Genomic DNA, 21252 nt, shown 5'->3' with positions numbered 1-21252 from the left:
ACGCGGTGTTTAAAAATGACTCGGAATGCATCGAAAAACGTGTCACAGTGGATTTTAAGAAATAGTGGTATTTGCAAAGCAAAACATTAGTTAAAAATGGATTGATTTTACCCCAAAGTGACTGCCGAATCAATTAATGAAAATTACTAAATTAGTGCTTAAAACATTGATGGAAAAAAGCTTTATCACCCATAAGTATATATAAGGTTGTGAAAATGATTACCATAAAAAAGTATTACCATAAAATAAAAGTAAAATAAGGGCCTATTATTTACCACGTAGTGTCAGTGCGTCTGTTTGCTTATAGAAATTGTCATTTCGCCTTATGATTCCAGTCTACAGAGATATAATAAATCATACCCGCACTAAAAAGGAAACGAAGGCTAACGAAGAGCGAGACTTCAAAACCGGAGCAAAGTAAGTTAAGTTACGCGCCTGTCATTATACTCCCCTATACTGTGGAGGAGATCGGCTGAAACCGTAGAGACGTCTACGGATTGCGATTTAGGAGAGTCGTAGGTATATTTAGGAAATCTTGCGCGGAGCGATAGCCAGTGCAAGCTCGCCCGCCGAGCTGTAAGGACGGTCGGGGTGCTATCGCTTCTCCGCCACGAGTAGCGTACGATCGCTGTTCTTACAAATCCATCAAAAACAATTTTTTGATTCTGTTTACTTTTTTCTCGAAAGATACGCGAATTAAAAAATATATCTTTACTTTGACTGGTGTCGCAAATAAACCCTTTATTTTCGTGATTCAGTGTTTGGTTGGAAAATTAAGATCGATTGTGCAAATACGGGAAAAACTGTTGGTTCTTGGATTAATAATTCAGTTCTGTCAGGCTGAGTTCTACCTTGCCTTCTGACTTATTCAGCAAAGTGACCGACTTCCTCATTCTCCGGCGTCATTGAAGGTAATGAATTCAAAGCTTTACATATTTAACTCCTTTTCTTTGCAGATATAAATGGTAAATATTTTATTTATTTCTTACTCGCTGGAAATTAAAAGGGTATTTAATAATAAAAATGAAATCAAGCTCGGCGGGTTTTGACATCAATCAACTGGGAATTTTAAAAGCGCTTGACTTGCATTTTATCGGCATCCTATAAAGCACACTCAATCCCCATCAATTAGTAGTGAAAGGTGACTGTCAGCACATGAAACCTGCTATTTTGTGATACCGCTAAACGTTTGGATATGTAAGCGATTGAATATTATTACTAATTTCTAGTTGGTACTAAGGGAAAGTTTTAACTCTATAACTAATTGGTAGTTTTAAGGACAAAGTTTTATTAGTGAATTTTTCGAAGTTTCCCAAATATCATGCAATATTAAATACTTAATTTATAATTAAAATGTGTTCAAGTATTGACAATGGAAATATTTTAAGTTCAATAAATTCTTTAATAAAAAATATAATATTTAATAATGCATTTAAAAAAATATTCTATTTCGTATATTATCATGTGAATCGGAAAAGATTTTTTATGGCGAATTTCTTATTAAAGAATCGGTGTATACAGAAAGGTATTTTTTACTTATAAATGTTACGAGTTATTTTCGAATTTAAGATCACATAAAATGATAATGATTTTTGTTTACATGAATAGTACGAACGTTAAAAAAATATATAATTCAATGTTTGACATATAATATGTATGTCGCTAATAAATCACGTTTTTGTCCTAGTATTTTGTAATTGATTGAATAGTAAGAACAGTTTGTTTTGTTACTTTATATATTCATTTATACAATATAGTATTAATACATTCTTAAGAAAGAAAATAACGAACTAAAACAAAAACAAAATTATATTTTCTCGCAGAGATAGCATCGGATTTAAATGGTATGAATATTTGTTTTTGCAACAACAAAAAAGAGCAAAACTTTTTTACCTATTACATTTAATAATACACGTGACATTTTAAGATTATCTCGTTCTTAGGGATTAGAATATGTTATAAAAGTTTCCAGTAAAAGGTAATATACTCGTACTACGCACAAACATGCTTGTTCTTAGAGTATATTTTTTAAACCTTTACAAAAGTTTATTTTGTACTTTAAAGGCAAGGAAACATTTGGAATTCAAGTTATTCCATACAATACCCAGGACTAAAATCCGATCTAAATTAAGGAAAATAATTTAGAGTGGATAAGTTTCAGCATAATTGAATCAATGACATCTTACGTTGTAAGCATTTTTTTCGCCCCAAGTTAGGTTTATATTGTAAGTTAGAGATTGATCCCTGATTGTGCTAATCTCAGTTGTTTAAGGGGAAAAAATAAACATGATATCAGAAATTTCTTATAATACTGGAAAGATTATTTGATTTTCGGCTTGAGTTATTATTGATAAACAAGTTTATGCTGAGTAAAAATTTTGCAGTCCGTAAGCAATAGTATACCAATACAATTAATTCACCAATTTGAAACATGCTTCTCCAAAACGGCTTAAAATATAAATATCAATTAATTTTACTCATGAAATCATCCGAAAAATGGTAGTATATGTTATCTACATTAAATGTCAAAAAATAGGATATTAGTTAAAATCATGATATTTGTCCATCTTTATAGTTAATGGTTAGCACGTTTGAATTACACCCTGTAGATCCCGGGTTCGATTCCCAGGGGGGTTCATAAATATTGATTTGATTTTTTCACAATATGTATTTAATATAACCCCTGACTAATACATGAAGCGCACGACAGATCACCTCGCCTTTAATATATGATCAAATTCACGTTGCATTTATTTGATACAGTGCCTTTTGTACCATTGGGTGCAGATAATTCATTGGGTCAGAAGTAATATAAATTTATTAAATTAATGAATCAATTAATTTCACAAAATGATCTAAGGGTTGTTTTTATCTATCTCTCTTAAATCAGTCAACATTAATGTACAAGTATTACAATAAGTTATTTTTATTAAATATAACCGATCATTTTGATAAAATATACTGGGTAAGTTAAATAACAATACAAGTATGTAATTACAATAATGTCATCTAATGAATATCTTTAACATATTTTAATGATTTAAATAAAAAATGTATTTAAAAAAAAAACTATTATCTAATTCAGAGAAGGATAATATAAATTTAAAAACACAAGTTAATGATTATTTTTCAAACATAGCTGTTCAAGTGATTTATTTTTTAGATCGTTAATGAGATCCTTTTAGTGAGTAAGTAATGTTTGCTTCGAGTTAGTACGATTCGGAAATACAGACTTCAGGCAACAAAAGGTAGTATTAAAGCACAGCACAATGCCAAACAGAATAACAAGTTTCTGTAGATAAGTTCGCGTGACGAGATGGCCGACGGAAAATGACACGGAAAAAAATAATGGCTTGCATGTGAGAAAAATGGAAAACTCCATCATTTAGGATGTTTCCATTTTTGTAGGAAAAACTGGATTTCCGCTGATTATCGCATCGGTTTTGTGAACTAACGAATTTGAACAAGTGTGCGTCGTTTTTCATTCCCCCGAACACGCCACACCTAATTTTTAATATGGAATTTAATCAAGATAAACACAATTAGAATTTTAATGAAACGGTATGACATTTACGCAAAATAATTTAAAATTAGGTTTTTAACAGATTAAATCGAGAATTTGTCAAATCACAATTTTAATTTTGAATCATGAATCGAAATAACCGAACAGACGTTTTAATTTATTTTTTCGACTTAAAAATATAACGATAACAATTTTTTTTCAATGCTGCCAATTTGAAGTTGGAATTTTTGTACGTGATGACCAATTAAAAAAATGAAAGTTACCAAATCTTTTTTTACAAGAACAGAACCACACAGAGATATTATTTCAAATAAAAACATAACTTATTGAACGGTTAAATTCTGTACAAATATTTGGGCACACTCAACATTATTGTCACACAATGTGTCTTTGTTTTTCTTTAAAAGGCTCTAAGATTCGCGATAATGATTCTACGAGGTAGCTGATAACAGCTTAGCCTGATACAATGAAGGGTGGTTTGGCTGAGGGCTGATAAAAGTAGGCAGTAACATAATAACATAATAGGTAACTGTCGGTAACTGTGTCACGCCCCGCGCTTCGGTCGCCCCATAATCTCCGTGTCATATCAAAAGAACTGCCACTCATAATTAGATCAAAGCAACGCCAGGCTGTATCAGTGGACCGACATTATGACAGGGTAGACTGACAAAGAGTGAGATATGGATAAACGGGGATTACCGCGGACGCCACCTGCTGATATTATTTATGTCCTTACGCCGTCTATGTCGCCCTGATACTTCGTTATCATTTTTACCCTTATTCCTTTGTAATCAGTCATTTTTTATCAATATTATTTTTTGTCATCTTAACAAAGATGAAGAAGAATAAAGAAGTCTAGGCATTTACGGGGCTTACGGCCGTCATAGGCTGATTTAAGTAATCACTTTACATTCGTGAAACATTCATCAATTCTAACCTATGGGTAGAATTGGTAAACGTTACACGAGCCAGTCAAGTATCTGGTCTTAGAATGCTCACACTTGCATCATATTACGTATAAAAATTAAAGATATTTCGTCTCAGTTAAGATACATATAATATATATTATATTGAAGTATATATTTCATCATAACTGTTTGTAATCCTCGAAATAAGATGGAAAAGTTACGAAATAAACAGTAATTTGAATTGTAAAAAATATTCAAAACATGTTATCAAACATTGTTAAAAATATACGAAGTATTAAGAAGTCAACAAGCTTCAGCGATCGGCTTAACAAGAGATGTATAAAATACGTTGAAGCCAAACCCACGAAAGATGAGAAGCCTCGCCGTATTAATACTCCCATAAAGTAGAGTCCCGATCCTTTATGAGGTATATTGTTAGCGTACCGTATGCAAATCTCGAGATTTATTTGGGTTTACATTACTCCCATTTCCTTGAAAAGCACTTTTCTGCTACGCTTAGCAGCAGTTATGCTCGGTATTGCCCCAACCTCATAGGTGAACGTGAGCGCTAAACGCGCCGCCAGCCAGCGGAAAACTTTTAAATCGGCAAATTTCCTAGTTGCCTTAGCGTGCGTATTCGATAACTTTGTATGTCTACAAACTTTCAATGGGCCACTCGATGGGAAACGAGATATGATGAATATGAATCGCGATTTGATGATCCCAGGACGACTTTGGAAACGATAATGTTATGCTTATTTTTTATTGGAGTACCTTAAAAGAAAATTCGCCTACATTTCACGTCTCACGTGTTAAGGGAAAATATACCGAGTAGTATCTAATGGCTACAGGTTTTATGAATATTATTGTTTATAGTTTACATACATTTTTCGGAATATAAAACAAGAAAATCTCAACATGTTCGGTATTATTTTGTATTGTATGACAATATAAATACCTTCATAGCAACACTTTTGAATATTTAAAACAAAAAGGTATTTTTTACAATATCAACCAGTTATTTATTTTTAAATCTTTTTCTAACCCTTATTCACACTCAATATTGCATAGGGCACTGCATCGTACAGAAACAGTGTTATCTTGATCGTTAAATACACGAAGGAAAGGTGATCAGCCTTCCACTTCAGGCACCGGTCGGGGTTATATTAAATAAATTTTAGACTGAAATATCACTTATATTCATTTTGATCCTCTTGGAAATTGAATCCAGAACTTCCAGCATAGTAGCCTTGCGCACTAACCACTATATAATAGAGCTGGACAATTTAAAAAAAAAAATTAATATAAATAATTTAAAATTCTGTCAAATGGAAAATGAAAAAACTTTACGAAAATCGCCTTTATAAAATATCCGAAATTATTTATAATTATAGCTAGCATATCTACATTATGCCAGAACTAAAGAATTTTAGTTTCTTTTTATACTTGTATAAAGTATTGTTTAATGTAATACTTCTTTCTTTAAGTAATGTTTCTCTGTATTGTATTGTAAATTGGATGAAGATGGATGAAAAAATATACAAGTAATTAAGCTCTTTACATTTTAGTCAGATCACGCATAAAATTATTTAAGATTCAATAAAGGAAATCAAATTAGTCTATCAATTACGGTGTTTTTTTCAAGAATGAGTCGATTTTATAATTGTTAGGTAATCATTAGATATACATAGTTGTTCATCGTGATTTTGCCAGACATGAAATGGAGAAAGACAGTTATTACAATAAATATTCATATTATATTTTGTCATCTCAACGTAGATGAAGAAGAATATGGAAGTTTGGACATTTACGGGGCTTACGACCTTCATAAGCAGGTTTAAGTGATCACTTTACACACGTGTATGATTCACCCATTCTACCCATGATTGACAAACACACTACTAAAATTATTGGAAGTTCTATATATGATCCAACTCTGAAACATTGCACAAGAATCACTAGAACTTTCACTAGTGACATCTATTGGTGAGATGAAGAAGCTTTTTAATTGAGCAAAAACTATTTAATTTATATTTGAAGATAATCCAGATTTTTGATCATGTATTTAGACACACTCAAAATGTTGGTAATATGTCTAATTTTACTTATATTTGTATGTGAGGTTGTGGTTTAAAATCACATACATGAGAAACTCCAGAAAATATCCTTTTCATGTTATTATTTATTTGGACACACTCGAAATGTTGACAATAAATATCCATCAAAAAGTCAATTCCTACACTATGTTTTACAGTAAACAAGTAAAAATAATTAAATTTGGCTGATTTAGGTGTATTATTTGAAAAAATATTAAAAAAACAACGTAAAGAGGGAAAAAATATTTAAAATTTGTTTATCGATGGTTTGAAATAGTACACGCATTTGGCAGACTCCCCCAGGGTTGTTTTGACTGTTTTGTATGAGGTTTTTACGCTCCAGCCCGCGGCCCTCGAATACAGGAATACGGGATTCATTTTTATCAAAGTTTACCCTTATTGTTTAGTTAAGTAAAGGTACCTTTCATTCCATCTTCATTCGAATTCCAGTACTCACTCTGAGTCGACCCATTTTCGAGAATAAACAAAGGGACAAGGACTGAACGGAATACAATATTCGCCTGTAAATATAAAATAGAAATTATTTTTATTATGCTAGCATTTGTTTATTCAAATGAGAATAAGATAGAAGCTGGTGCTTTTCGAAATCAACATTAATTTTTCAATCTTATTAATATAAAATAAAAAAAAATTAACTACAATATTTTGAGTGTGTCCAAATACTTATTCACAAAATCTTATCTCCAATTACAGGAGTTATTTTCATAGTTATTTTTCAGGAGTTATTTTCGTAGAGTTATGCCCAGACTTCCATTTTCTTCTTCATCTTTAATGATATGTCAAAAAATAATAAAAATTTAACACTTGTTTTATACCACTTATTGAATTATATTTCTTTATTTTTCCAACTCCATGCTTTACATGCATACACTAGGCTTGGAACTAGGACTTCAATGTGTACTGCTAGTTTAGATTCCGCTGATAGATCTTTATTTGCTATAACTGAATTCAGGGCACCATTCACTTTATTTCCTCTCCTTTCTATATTATTATCAATATTTCCATCTCTAGAAAATACACCTCCCAAATCTACGAAATCATTTATCTTTTCCAAAATTTCCTGATTCATATCTACTATTTTAAAAATGATAAGAAAAATAAACACGCGTTAATATTATTACCATTTTTACGTTTCTGTCGTTTTATGGAAATAACAGAAATTTTTTCAATGTATTGATTTCCATTTTCCATCACTGTGCTCAACTTTGTTTTGTGATTTTGGTATCGAATACACCAAACTCGATACTCGGTTCTCTACATTTCCTATCGGACTCCACAAATGTTGGCAAATGTTTCCATTTCATTAGTCTCGACTCTCGATCGAACACTAACAGATCTCCGCGTATTTTGAATATCGACCGACTCACTGCTAAAGCTCAAAACAACGTACTAATAGCCATAAAAGCAATGCAAGATTATAAATATGAATACTTTCCAAATGACTTCAATAACTGTAAAAGGTTTAACCTCAAAGTTTTGCTTAAACACAGTATCAGATTCTTGTGGGAGGTAAATTATCCATTTTTAATTTAAGTCTTAGTTTGTTAATACTACTATTTCGATGCAAACACCGTTTGATGCAAAATGTATAGAATGAGGAATGCATTGAAACACGTGTCACAATAAATTTGTATTAAAAGTGGTATTTACCAAGTAAATCATAAATTCAAAATGGATATTTATTAGTACAAAACGACTGCAGAATCAATGAATGAAATTAAATTATCCGATCTGAAGAACCCTTGTTATTACCGCTATACGAGTATTCTCAGAAAGCTTCTAAGTCTTAGGGTGGTAACTGACCGGAGCCATTTCGTCGTAACGTAACACGTTACGATGCGAGCATTCGTATAGTCAGTACAGCGAGCCGATCGCTCCATCCATAGTTTCGGATGCTCGTTGATGCTCGCCGCGAGCAATGCTACGACGTTACGTTACGACAAAATGCTCCGGTCAGTCACCACCCTTAGAGTTTCTGAGCTCGAACCCACTCTACCATAACTTGATTCCTTTTATTTTACTTAGCCTTAAAAAAATTGTAAGAAATTCAAATATTTGTTTGTACATATATTAAAAAAGAAAACAAATATTCACTTGAAATAATTATTACTATTAATAATTCTATTTCTAGACAGGTAATGTAAGCAATAAATATAACATTTTTTGTTTATGCGTCTAAAACACGATACTATTTGAAAATGGATGGGAATATGCTTTCCAAATCATTAATTAGAAAATACATTTAATTATATTTAACCTGTTTTGTGGGGATGGTTTGACACGCGAATTTCAATTATGTGGAAACGAATCTTATGTTAAGTACTGAATAATTTAGTTATTTAGTTTTGTGACTGTAATAACTTTGGAGTGCGATAGTAAAAATAAACTAACCATAAATTATTAAAAGTAATAAACAGATTTATCAAAATCACCACCATTAGTCCCCGTTTAATCTCACGTAATTAACAGTGTGGTATTATGATTTAATGACTATCAAAAACTTAGCCGAGCAGCTAATAGTTGACATTTTGTTTTGTCAAAATGCTTAATATCCAATGAGATTCCAATATTTTGTATTAAGGTTTAATAATTTCATATATATATATATATATATATATATATATATATATATATATATATATATATATATATATATATATATATATATATATATATATATATATATATATATATATATATATATATATATATATATATAAATATATATATATATATATATATATATTTATATATATATAAATATATATATATATATATATATATATATATATATATATATATATATATATATAATATATATATATATATATATATATATATATATATATATATATATATAATATATATATATATATATATATATATATATATATATATATATATATATATATATATATATATATATATATATATATATATATATATATATATATATATATATATATATATATATATATATATATATATATATATTTATCGAAAATTTGTTCGTTTTTTTGTTTTTTGTTTTTGTTTTTAAAAGAACTTTCGTTTACATCAGAAAAAAATTATGGTAAAGTATAAAATAAATCTTTATTGCTCACACAATTATTATTGCAATAAACTAGCCTTTTCTTATTAACAGCAAATTGCCAAGCTTCTAAGTTCATTTAAGACCAAGCATATCCATTGTTTGATTATTCAAAGACAATAATAATCATAATAATAGCAATTAAGTGTTATTAACTGCCTATTGTCCTGATTAGTAAACGATATAAACGGAGCAACCCCAAACAATTGGATTCTTATTAATGGGAATGAAATAATATGTTCAATATTATTGACTCGCCAAAAGATAAGGAGAATCGGGGTTTATTTCTAGCTTTATTGATGATTATTGATATGTGTTTTTTTATTACATACTTAGAATAACAATGATAAAATTTCTCAAATCTCTTTAATATCCTTTACTATTCATGTGGAAGTCTCTCAGACCCCGAGCATTGCATAGATTCGCCTCGCAGTAACCTCGATTTTATTTGATATATGGTTTATTATTTGGTATATTTGAATAAAAGAAAAATACAGAGAGGAGCTTTTTTTATTTATTTTATTTTTTTAATTAAACATTTGAAAATACCACTTAATGATTTTTATTTTTATAAACGACTCGTTTCGAAAACTTACAAATGTTTTCATCTTTTGGTAAAAATTAAAAAAACCTATTTATTTTTAAGGTTATTTTTTTAGGTATTGATTTGATAATCGATAATTGGACGAAAGTGGACATTGAAATTTCAAAGCATATTTCGTTACATGAGAGATAAGAATTAGATAATTAGAGAGACAGAAAGAGAGAGAGCTATATGCTTCCGACGGCATGGAAATATAGCAAAAGAGAGCGATATTAACACAACGATACAAAGCGAATGATATACATAGTTTTGCGCATGCGAACGTTATAGAGGTACACGTCAGACGCTTTATATGAACAGTGAGGTACCACGCGTTGTGTAAAAATATTTATCATTGTTTTTTGTCAAACTAATGAATAGAAATCCGGAAAAACAATTTATATATTTTTATGTTTTCGTTATCGCGAAAATATCGAATATGTACGGATATGTATCTCATTTTTAGTTATCACAAACCATTAATATCAGTATTACCAATTAACGCACCAATCAATGGGAGTGTAAATATTGAATTAATGGATTTTTTTTGCAAATTTTGTAATGTTGTTTTTGAAATGTGATCTGTCTCTCAATGTCTTCTCAATTAAAAAAAAAATCATTTGTAACATCTGTATAATATTTGAAATTTGTTTTGCTACTTCGTAGACTCTTAGTACTTATCTGAAAAACAAAAGACCACTTATAATTAATATTAAATGAAATAAAAAAAGGTCACGGAGTAAAACAGATATAAAAACTTATACTCGTAAATCGTTTAAAGCCGATCCGAAGTGTTTTATAAGAAGGACCCATTTTATTTTTCATGGATCCGGAGTGAAAATGTATATTGGGCTTATTTATTTATACGGGTAACAGCTGTTCCGTCTGCAGGGCACAAAGGGCCCTTAGTTTTCCGTTTTCTTCACCCACCCTCCCCTCGGCCATCCTCACCACCCCACCCCCCGGCAGGTCCCAGATGGTCTCCGTAACGGATCGAGAGACACCAGCCATAAGATAAACAATGATACTTTCCGAGAAAAATGGGAGGAATCAAGAAGAATTGTGTAAGTTTCCAAATTGAAATTCTATCTGGACGCTTTGATAATCAAGTGATTTACTTGGAAAACTAAATCGGTCTTTGGTAAAAAGTTCTTTGTAGTTAAATTGAGTGCGAAATTGAAATCACTCTTTTAAATTTAGGTAGAAGAACAAAAACCGATTCTGTTAAATCATTATTATAATATCGCACTGAGGACTTCTTTTAATTAGTATTTTGCACACCTTCCCTAGATTTGAAATAATCAAATTTAAAAATTTTCGGCAGTTGCTATTAACGCAAAATTTCATCTGATTTAATATTCACATTTTATTTTTGATATCAGAAAAGGTTTTTTAGTTCCTCGAGCTCTTCCCTTTAACATTTTACCTAACTCTACATCCTTTGCCTTCCTTGTTTACATCTTTTTACAGTAAAATTATTTTTTTTTGGGTTAACAACAGCAACATATGTAAAACAAAACAATTAAAAGATATACATTAAACAAGCCAATTATAGTTATCCAAAGAAACATTAAGATAAGTACAAAATATTTAGTGTAGATCTACTGTAGATTTAATGGTATCATTTTTTGTTCAATAATAATAATTATAATAAATAATTACAAGAGTATTTTTTTTTGTTTTTAATTATATACAAGTATTACCTGTCCTAATTTCGAACGGCTGTATAAGGTTCTAACTTTGACCTATATCATAAGTGTATCTGGTTGGTTGGAAGATACTGCTTCTTAGTTAGCTAGCCAATGTATTTTCTACAAGAGTTTCATAAATAAATAAGTTAAAAATGGAAAAGGCTTCAGGTATCCAGTCATAAAATGGAAAGGTTTTCTCATTTGTCAAACATCACAATATTTATATATGTGGGACCGTAATTCCTTAAATACGGTGTGCGGTGTGTTAAAATAACTAAATAATTTACATAAAATATTTATTTTATCTAGATATACTCGTATCTACAGTTTTATATGACTGTATTTACTTCAATCGTCTTTAATTTATTAAAGTTTAAAAAAATGAATCCGCAAAAAAAAGATTTTTTTAATGATGTGTTTGTATAACATATTCAAAGTATATATTAGTCTTATATTTATTTTTCCACCTCCTTAATGTATTGGTCATCGCGAATGGCTAGCGTTCGGAAGCCTCAGGTTCGATTCACAGGAAGTTAATAAATATGAGTGATTTTTCACCCTAATAGGTACCTGTAATCACATTTCCTTTACGTAGTCAACAATTCATACATGTATAATAATTCTTATATACGATGCAGTACCCTATGCATCACGTCAGAACATCTATTTTAGCAAATCGATTTTTGTGCTTTTTTTTAATTAAGTATAAAATGGCTCTATTGATTAAACCAAATAAGTAATTAACGTGATCGGAATGCTTCTAGTTGATTTTGAGGGAAATTCAATATTTTGGTTACGCGTGTAACAATAATACCATTTCATTTCCATTTCACGAATTCTCCAAGGCTGGCGTCTCATCAAGTCTAACTAATTATACGAGTACGTAATCAAACATTCTGATGAATATTGACTGAGAATATCAATAATATTTATTATGTAACTGCCAAGGACTTGTTCCCGTTACTACGCTAAATTTAAATGAACTGATTCAACACGTCATATTCAGAGTAAGTATGGGATTCAAGTAAAAGGTTTTTGAGTAATTAAATATTTTTAAGGAGCACTCTATAAACAGGGTTTTCACTTCAAATTGGACGTTTTACAAACCAAATTGGAAGCCATACAGATTTGCACTCCTGCACATTAAAGACCAGTCCAGTGTAATTTTAAATAAATATAAGAGTGTAAAATCAAAAAAAAATTATTTCACCCCCTCCCTGGGAATAGGGCCCGGGACCTCCAGTACGGCAGCTAAATACGCTAACCACTACACTACGGAGGTGGAGGACTAATTGGGCTTCATGAACCAATATGGTTTCAAAATATAAAATAATATATAAAACGAAAACATACTAAATTGTTTTAAATATTTAAAAATTATCTATGAGAAATATTTGAGTTTTTTCATTTATTATTTACAAAAATACTTCAATTTCACACTATTTATGTGAGCCTAAGCGGCTCATTATTAGAAATAGGTATCAAATTGTGGTAAAGTGGGTTCGAACCCAGAAACTCAAACCCGACACAAACCCATTTATTAGGAAGGTGGTATAGAGTTGGTGAAAATCTACATAAATTACTTAAAGACGAGAAGTAGAACTTTAAATTAAGCATAATACATCGCTTTGGCACCATACTTTTCTTATGGGCGATCTGAAGCTCCGCGGTGCACTCGCTTCTTATAAATCTTCCAAACTGCGGAATGATGCGATGGTCGGGGGGGTTGCTGCTTTTATAGTAGGTGGCCGGCGCAGTCAGCGGAGAGGGGCCGGTGGTGGGGGCAGGTGACGGGGTGGGGGGACTAATGTTCCTATCCGCAATTCTGGCGGCCGTTATGAGGATAGCCGCCCTCACTGTCTACCTCACCTTTATCCTTGGCAAGAGCGGTGGTTTTCATTATGAAACCATCATCACGGTTTAAACATTAATACGTTACATTTAAAGAAATTTACTACAGGCGAATATCTTAATTATTGTCCAAATTACTGTTCAACAAATATTATCCCATTTGCCATCATCATTTCACCGTAAACAAGATAAGTTAAAACATAAATTAGTGGAAATAATAAAATGTTAATAATAACTAGTAGTTAATTGATTCAGCAGTCACTTTGTGGTAATACGGTGTTTGAAAATGATGCGGAAAGCATTGAAATACGTGTCACAGTAGATTTTGATAAATGGTGGTATTACGAAGTAAAACTTTAATTCAAAATAAATATTCGTTTTGATTATGTTTTAATTGGTAAATACCACTATTTCTTTTACAAGAAAAGTACTGGCTTTTCCCACTTGAGAAAAAAATCTCAAGTGGTATAAAACGAGTGTTTTTCTTTTACAATTTCATCATGTCTTACCACAAAGTGAACGCCTAAACAATAAATTAAACCACTTTTTTTAATATCTGATGCTAACGTATTTCGACGCATTCAACATCATTTTCAAATGCCGCATTTCGTTTGAAATTCAATTTGAATTTGGTAAATACATTTTTTTCTTATTTTCTATTCAAACACATGTTTCAATGCATTCAAAATCAATTTGTAAAATGTCAGTACAAATTTTAAATAAAAATACATTCATTTATCTTTTTATTTTTCTTCTCTCATACTGTTATTAGCAAACAATCGTGCATAAGGTACTGCATCGTTTATAATCAGTGTTATATAGATCGTTAAACAGATGAAGGAAATGTGATCAATCCTGCGTTTCAGGTACAAGTCCAGGGTAATATTAAATACAGATTAAAATGAAAAATCATTTATATTTATTATGACCACCTCCCTGGGAATCGAATCTTCAACCTTCATCACGGAAGCCTAGCGGGCTGACCAACAGGTAGACAAAAATAAGTTTTTTTATAAGACGGAATATTATATTTTGGATAGACACCTTAATATCGATGATTGGTGGAATTGAGATAAACAAGGTTATACCCACAGACAATCTATGATGGGCTTCCTCACTCTCATTTTCTGCTAATCTCTGACATGAATACACTCTGGTAGTGATCGGTAGTTCCCGATTGGCAGATTACTGTACTCTCGGGAAGTTATCCCAACAAGGTAAACTAGCTGTCGTTTAATTTGTTCCAGAATGTATATTATATGTACGTCTAAATTCCGAGATATTTGACAATGGTATACATTTATGCTTTCCTTGGATTTTCTTACGTATAAACGAATAAACGAGGTGTAAAAGTATGGTGTACATTTATAAGTAATTTTCCCGTTTTTTTTTTAGTTTTTGACCTTTATAAAATAAAACAACATTGTTTTAACCACTTTTATTGATACACTTTTTCCAACCAGTTTCAACAAAAACCTTGTCATCATCAGGGTTTATGTACTAATTATAAAACATTGAAATACTCATAGTTAGGTTTTTGCTATTGTAAGGGAAGGGTTATTATGTATAACCTAACTATGAGTATTTCAATGTTTTAGAAATAGTACATAAACCCTGATAATGACAAGGTTCTTGTTGAAACCGGTTAGAAAAAGTGTACCAATAAAAAGTGGTTAAAACAAAGTGGTTTTATTTTATAAAGTTTATAAAATGTGCCACAAAGTATCTACGAAAAACCTTCAAGAAATGTTAATTTTTTTGGGCAAAGTACAAATATACACTTTAACTAACTAACTAACTAACCATCACGCCGCTTGGGGAAGCGGCGTGATGGGGGACAGGGGTATGCAGAGAGAATAGAGTGCCACACCACTCTGTCCTTGCAAAAATTTTTCGCCAATATGTTTCACTTCCATACATTAGAGTTGGACCTGCAGGCGTTGGTGACAAAAGTGTATAATGTGTGTAAGGAAAGTGATTTATTGATGAATGTTAGCAAATCCAAGATTATGGTTTTTGAAAGAGAAGAATGCAGATCTGAATGTGAAATATACACTTTAAGATCCAAGATATTGATGTATGGTGTACGTTTGTGCTGAACTGAGATATTCTTACATCTATAAGAAAATGAAAAGTGTATAAGTATGGTGTACATTTATACTTTGCCCAAAAAAACGTATGTTATACACATTTTATAGATGAAAAAAGGACTTTTTGTTAGGAATGATAAAATACATATTATCATTTATTTTTAGTCCTTATTTGGAAGTTACATTATTATATATCGACGTACATGAAAAAGTATTTACAAGTTTTTGGTATAATATGTTTTTATGTTTATTTGTTTAGAATGAACAAACTTATATTTTATCATTTATTTTTAGTGATTACTGGAAAAATGAATTATTTTTTAAGTTATTTTATAAAATAAATTTATATTTTCACATACATGATGAAGATACTTGGCATAATATGTTTTAAATATTGTTCTAAAAGATAAATAAAAATACATCGTTTGTGAAAAGGGTTTACAAAAAAATAAAACCAATGAAATTCACAGAGCATGTATTATATATTTACTAATATATTTGGTATAATGTACGATTACTGTGAAGAAATATGTATTTTCTCCGATCGTGTTTATTCTCCCATGCTCCAGTGTGATTTTGACACCTTAATAAAGGGAACTCAAGAATTGTTTGAAATACAGAAACGGTCAAAGAATGTCCAAATGGCATGATTTCAGCTCTGTAATGCCCGGCATTTCTCCTTTACAAGAAATTCCGCAAATATATTTTCTGACACAAATTGAGAAGGAACCCCGGAACGCTGAAAGCTGGACTCGGCAAAGGGGAGTTACCTAAACCCTTAGAGCGCTTGTGCACTACACGGAATTTTACTGTCCGGCAGTCCGGTTAGCACGAAAAAATGGATAATTGCACTTGTCCGTCTTTATTCGGATTGGTACGCTCGATCGCTCGCTTCGGTCATGCTAAACTGTCATCGTCGCTTTTATTTGAAAATAACCGGACTGTCAGACAGTAATATTCCGTGTCGTGCACAAACGCCTGTTTGTGCACTACATGAAATTACATGGAATTTAACCGTCCGGCACGTCAGTTAGCCTTTCAAAACGATGATTGACTTGTGCTTTTGTCCATCTTTCTTCGGATCGGTGCTCTTGATCTGTACGTGAACACGTTGCGCGGAAATTCGATCCTATAAAAATAAACTGTCGTCATCGCTTTCATTTTTCAAAACTGGACTCCCGGACGGTAACATTCCGGGTAGTGCACAAACACCCTTAGAACGCTTATGCACTACACGGATTTTATTGTCCGGCAGTCCAGTTAGCAAGAAAAAAAAAGGATAATTGGCTTGTGCGTCTTTCTTCGGATCGGTGCTCTTAATCGGTGCGTGAACACGTTGCGCGTAAATTCGATCACGCTAAACAGTCGTAGTCGCTTTCATTTTTCAAAACCGGACTGCCGGACGGTAAAATTACGGGTAGTGCACAAACGCACTTACTCGATGATGTGAGGACTTTTACAGTTGCATTCAATGTGAAACGCGGCAGCTGCGGGCTTCGAGCCGAGCGCTTGGAATCGACCCAAGAGAAAAGTCTCCTTTATTGCTGTACTGAAGTTACCGGAGCTATTTTATTGTCCTATGGAGCTTTGTAACTCCAGAGGCTCTCGGAGCGGTTATCCGTTTTCATTGATTACTCGTTAATTCTACTAAATATTTTAACTACTTGTTTAACCACTGCGCGTATTGACATCTCAACAAAGATTACTGGTAAATTAATTGTTGATATAAGTGGTATTTACCGAATAAAACATAAATTTGAATTAAAAATACAAAAAAAAAACTGTCGACGAACGATTGCAAAAGGAAACAAGAGTTGCTTGAGGATTAATTGAGACTGTTGATTCTAGTTTAATTAAATAATTCGATTCAATTCAATTCAAACCCTTCTCCGCACCCCAATGGAGCATAGGGCACTGCATTATATAAACCCAGTGTTATCTTGATCGTTAACACGAAGGAAAGGTGATCAGCCCTCCGCTTCAGGCACCAGTCCAGGGTAATATTGAATAAATATTAAAGTGAAAAAATCACTTATATTTATTTAACTCTCTCTGAGAATCGAACCCGAGACCTCCAGAACATTACACCATGTAGGCGGAATTAAATAATGGAAGTAAGAAAAAAAAATATTCGTAATGAGTAGAAAGTGACAACTGTATTGTATATTAATTAAGATAAGTAATTAAGATATATAAAATCATAGAAAGAAAATAGCATCGTAAAGTTAATTTATCATATAAATGCGAGTATGTATCCACCCCAAGTTGATCCTATTGTCCGTAGTGACAACGAGAAACAAATTTGTAATAAAAGGTGTAATAAACCACGACCGCACTTGGGACTTCAATCGGGCGATTCTGTTTGTCAAACATCAGTGGCGGCGTGTGTTCGGCTGCCCGCGCCATTAAAAACAAATAACCAATTTAGTCACAGTCACAAAAACTCGTTCGCCTTTATTTATACTGCGGAATAAAGACATTCTCGGGGTCGAATTACCCCATTACCCCGGCCGGGACACGCACGGGCAGGGGCGGCCAACCGAGAGGATACTCGGATAAATATATTCCGCTTATGTGGATAAATATATCCCGCTTATGTGACAGTCGAACTGGGCGGGAACACATACAGAGTCAATAATTTGCATTTACTATTCCATGACAGCGGTTAGAATACGTAAAAGAGAACTAAAAGAATATTCTTTCAACCCTTTGAATTCAGGTCAACATGTAAAAGAGTTATTTTTCATATTATTTTTTGACATTTCATCAAAGGTGAAGAAGAATATGGAAGTCCAAGAAGAATATGGATTACCACGGAAAAAATGCAACGATATCAAAAATTTTACACCAATATATTTTGTGTGATTAAAAACACAGCATCTAAATAATAAATCGTTTTATTTATTTTTACTACATATTTCACTATAAAAATTTATACGTTTCGTAAAAACGAGAGTTGAGACATATTATTTTTTGACATCTCATCAAAGGTGCAGAAAAATATGGAAGTCTGGGCATTTACGGGGCTGACAACCGTCATAGGATGGTTTAAGTGATCACTTTACACACGTGTAACATTGACCAATTGTACCCATTATTGACAACCACACTACTCAAATTCTTGGTAGTTCTTTATATGTATATGAACCAATTCAGAAACATTGTTCTTGAATCAATAGAACTTCACTAGAGACATCTATTGGTGAGATTAAAAAAAATACATGAAAAATAACTTATATAATTGGAGATAATCCAGATTTGTTAACAAGTATTTGGACAAACTCAAAATGTTGTACATAATATAAAAGAGTAATTCAAGAAATACACAACAACAAAAAAGTAATTATCTAAACTCTTTACTAATATCACATTTAATACAGTTTTATTTCGTTACTTTTATTTGTTTAAACATTTATTAGTCCAAATAACCATTTAGTATAATATTTTATTCATAGATTTATTAATTTTGTTTGTTTGGGAATTATACAGCTAGTACATAAAAATATTAAATAAAATAGTTAGATTTACAATGATAAAAACTAATTAAATAATTAAACACTCACTCATAATTCATCGTTCACTTTGTGTAATACAAAAAAATATGTTTGTTTTACCATACCACAAAGATAACAAGGCTTTTAATGTACATTTAAAAAAAATAATTCCACTTAAAAGTTATGAATATCGTCGTATATTAAGACAGAAAAAAGGGAAAAGATGGTACGAGTAAAAGGGTAAGGGTATGGTATAAAATGGAATGTGCACGATGGAAAAATTCATACGACTCTTAAACGAAAAGTTTATTTTTATTATTATCTCCTAGAATCTAGTAACATATTGTTTCAAATTGTTTTAAATACAAAATGGCCGAAACGCGTGCGTAGGCCTAAATGTGATTTAACGGTTCGCCGTCGTGTTGCGTGCCTTCGCTAGTAAATTGATTAATGCAATGGCATTTTTTAAATTGTCGGCCTGTGAAAATGCACAAATAGCATACGAGTATACCCTCTCCTTGGCCGTTTAACACTCGGGCATGTTTAATTAAAGCGGCTGTATTTACAGCGCTCCGTGACCCCTGGCGCTTTTGAGTTATTAATTACTAACATTCAGTTTGACAGGCGAAAGAAATATGGCGGCGCGCCTTTTTGTCTACTAAATAAAGAGACTTTATACAGCCAGATTTCGTCGGAACGAGAGAAATGAAATTTCAGCTAAGCTACATTTTTATTAAATCCCATTTAGTGTGTTTATTTCCTCTCGTTATGTGCCTTTGATTTCTTTTCGTGAAATGTTAATGAATCACCAGCGGGCAACAGATGGTAGTCAATAAAAACGGTTGACTGAACAAAAAGATTATTAAAACGAAGCTTTTTTTGCATATTTTTAATTTGTACGGAATATAATTAAAAATACAAAAATTCCCCTTGTTTTTAATTGATGCAATTTTAATCCCTTTTTCTTCACTTCATGAAATAAGGTTTTCGACTTCCAAGTAGGAAAATACTCAAAATTATTATTTCTTTTAGCTGCAGACAATTGGTAGAATTCCATTAAAAAAATTTGGGTAATATATCCAAAATTAAACAAGGTTATTGGATTGAGTCCTACTTTTATTTACATATATATTTATGTATGATAATATGTGACGCGTTTCGTCTTATTAAGACTTATTTGTTTGATAATGTCTTAATAAGACGAAACGCGTCACATAATATAATATTTTGGAAATAAAAGTACAATTCAACCCTAAAAACTTGTATAATTTTGGATTTATTACCAAAAAAAATATTTATTGATTTGGCGTTTAATTTTTAGAACTCCATTTCAATTTATGTATTAATTTTAAATCAAACACAGATTTTTTGAGCCTACTAAGTTGTATTTTACTTACAAAAACACATAAAAAAAATACTGTGACAATTGTTTCGCCTTGTTAGGGCATTATCAAACGAATGTCGTTCGTTTGATAATTCCCCCAACAAAGTGAAACAATTATTGTCACAATATAATTTTTTATGTGTTTTTGTTAAAATACAACTTAGTGGACTCAAAAAATCTGTGTTTGATTTAAAATTAATACATTAATTGAAATGAAGTTCTAAAAATTAAACGCCAAATCAATAAATAGATATTTTTTTTGGTAATAAATCCAAAATTAAACAAGTGTATTGGATTGAATTGTACTTTTATTAACAAACATATTATTTACTAAACCAAAAATCTACTATGAAATAATCATGTGAAAATATTTGCTGTGAATAAGTCATCATCATCATCATCATCATCATCAGCCTGTGTCCGTCCACTGTTGAACGTAGGCCTCCCGCATGAGTCTCCATCCTCTTCGATCCTTTGCCTTCCGCATCCAGGTCACTCCCGCTATTCTTCTTATGCTGTG

General features: G+C 31.4%; 1 protein-coding gene across 2 annotated transcripts in view; it reads left to right on the top strand.

Annotated features, from left to right (window-relative positions):
* The first annotated feature begins 511 nt into the window (after nt 1-511).
* The window catches only part of Fili (Fish-lips), a 116862-nt gene continuing 96121 nt past the window's right edge, over nt 512-21252 (top strand). Inside the window, exon 1 of one of the 2 annotated variants that reach the window (XM_088270800.1) lies at nt 512-911. The gene's annotated coding sequence lies outside the window, so the exon portion shown is untranslated. The remainder of the gene's footprint in view (nt 912-21252) is intronic. The other variant, XM_088270801.1, reaches the window with a different exon arrangement.

This window comes from Brachycentrus maculatus, unplaced genomic scaffold, assembly GCF_059751285.1.
Source record: "Brachycentrus maculatus isolate JH-2025_06_01 unplaced genomic scaffold, ASM5975128v1 h1tg000396l, whole genome shotgun sequence".
Taxonomy (NCBI): domain Eukaryota; kingdom Metazoa; phylum Arthropoda; class Insecta; order Trichoptera; family Brachycentridae; genus Brachycentrus; species Brachycentrus maculatus.
The sequence above is the reverse complement of the archived record's forward strand: the minus strand, read 5'-3'. Positions and strand labels throughout refer to the sequence as shown.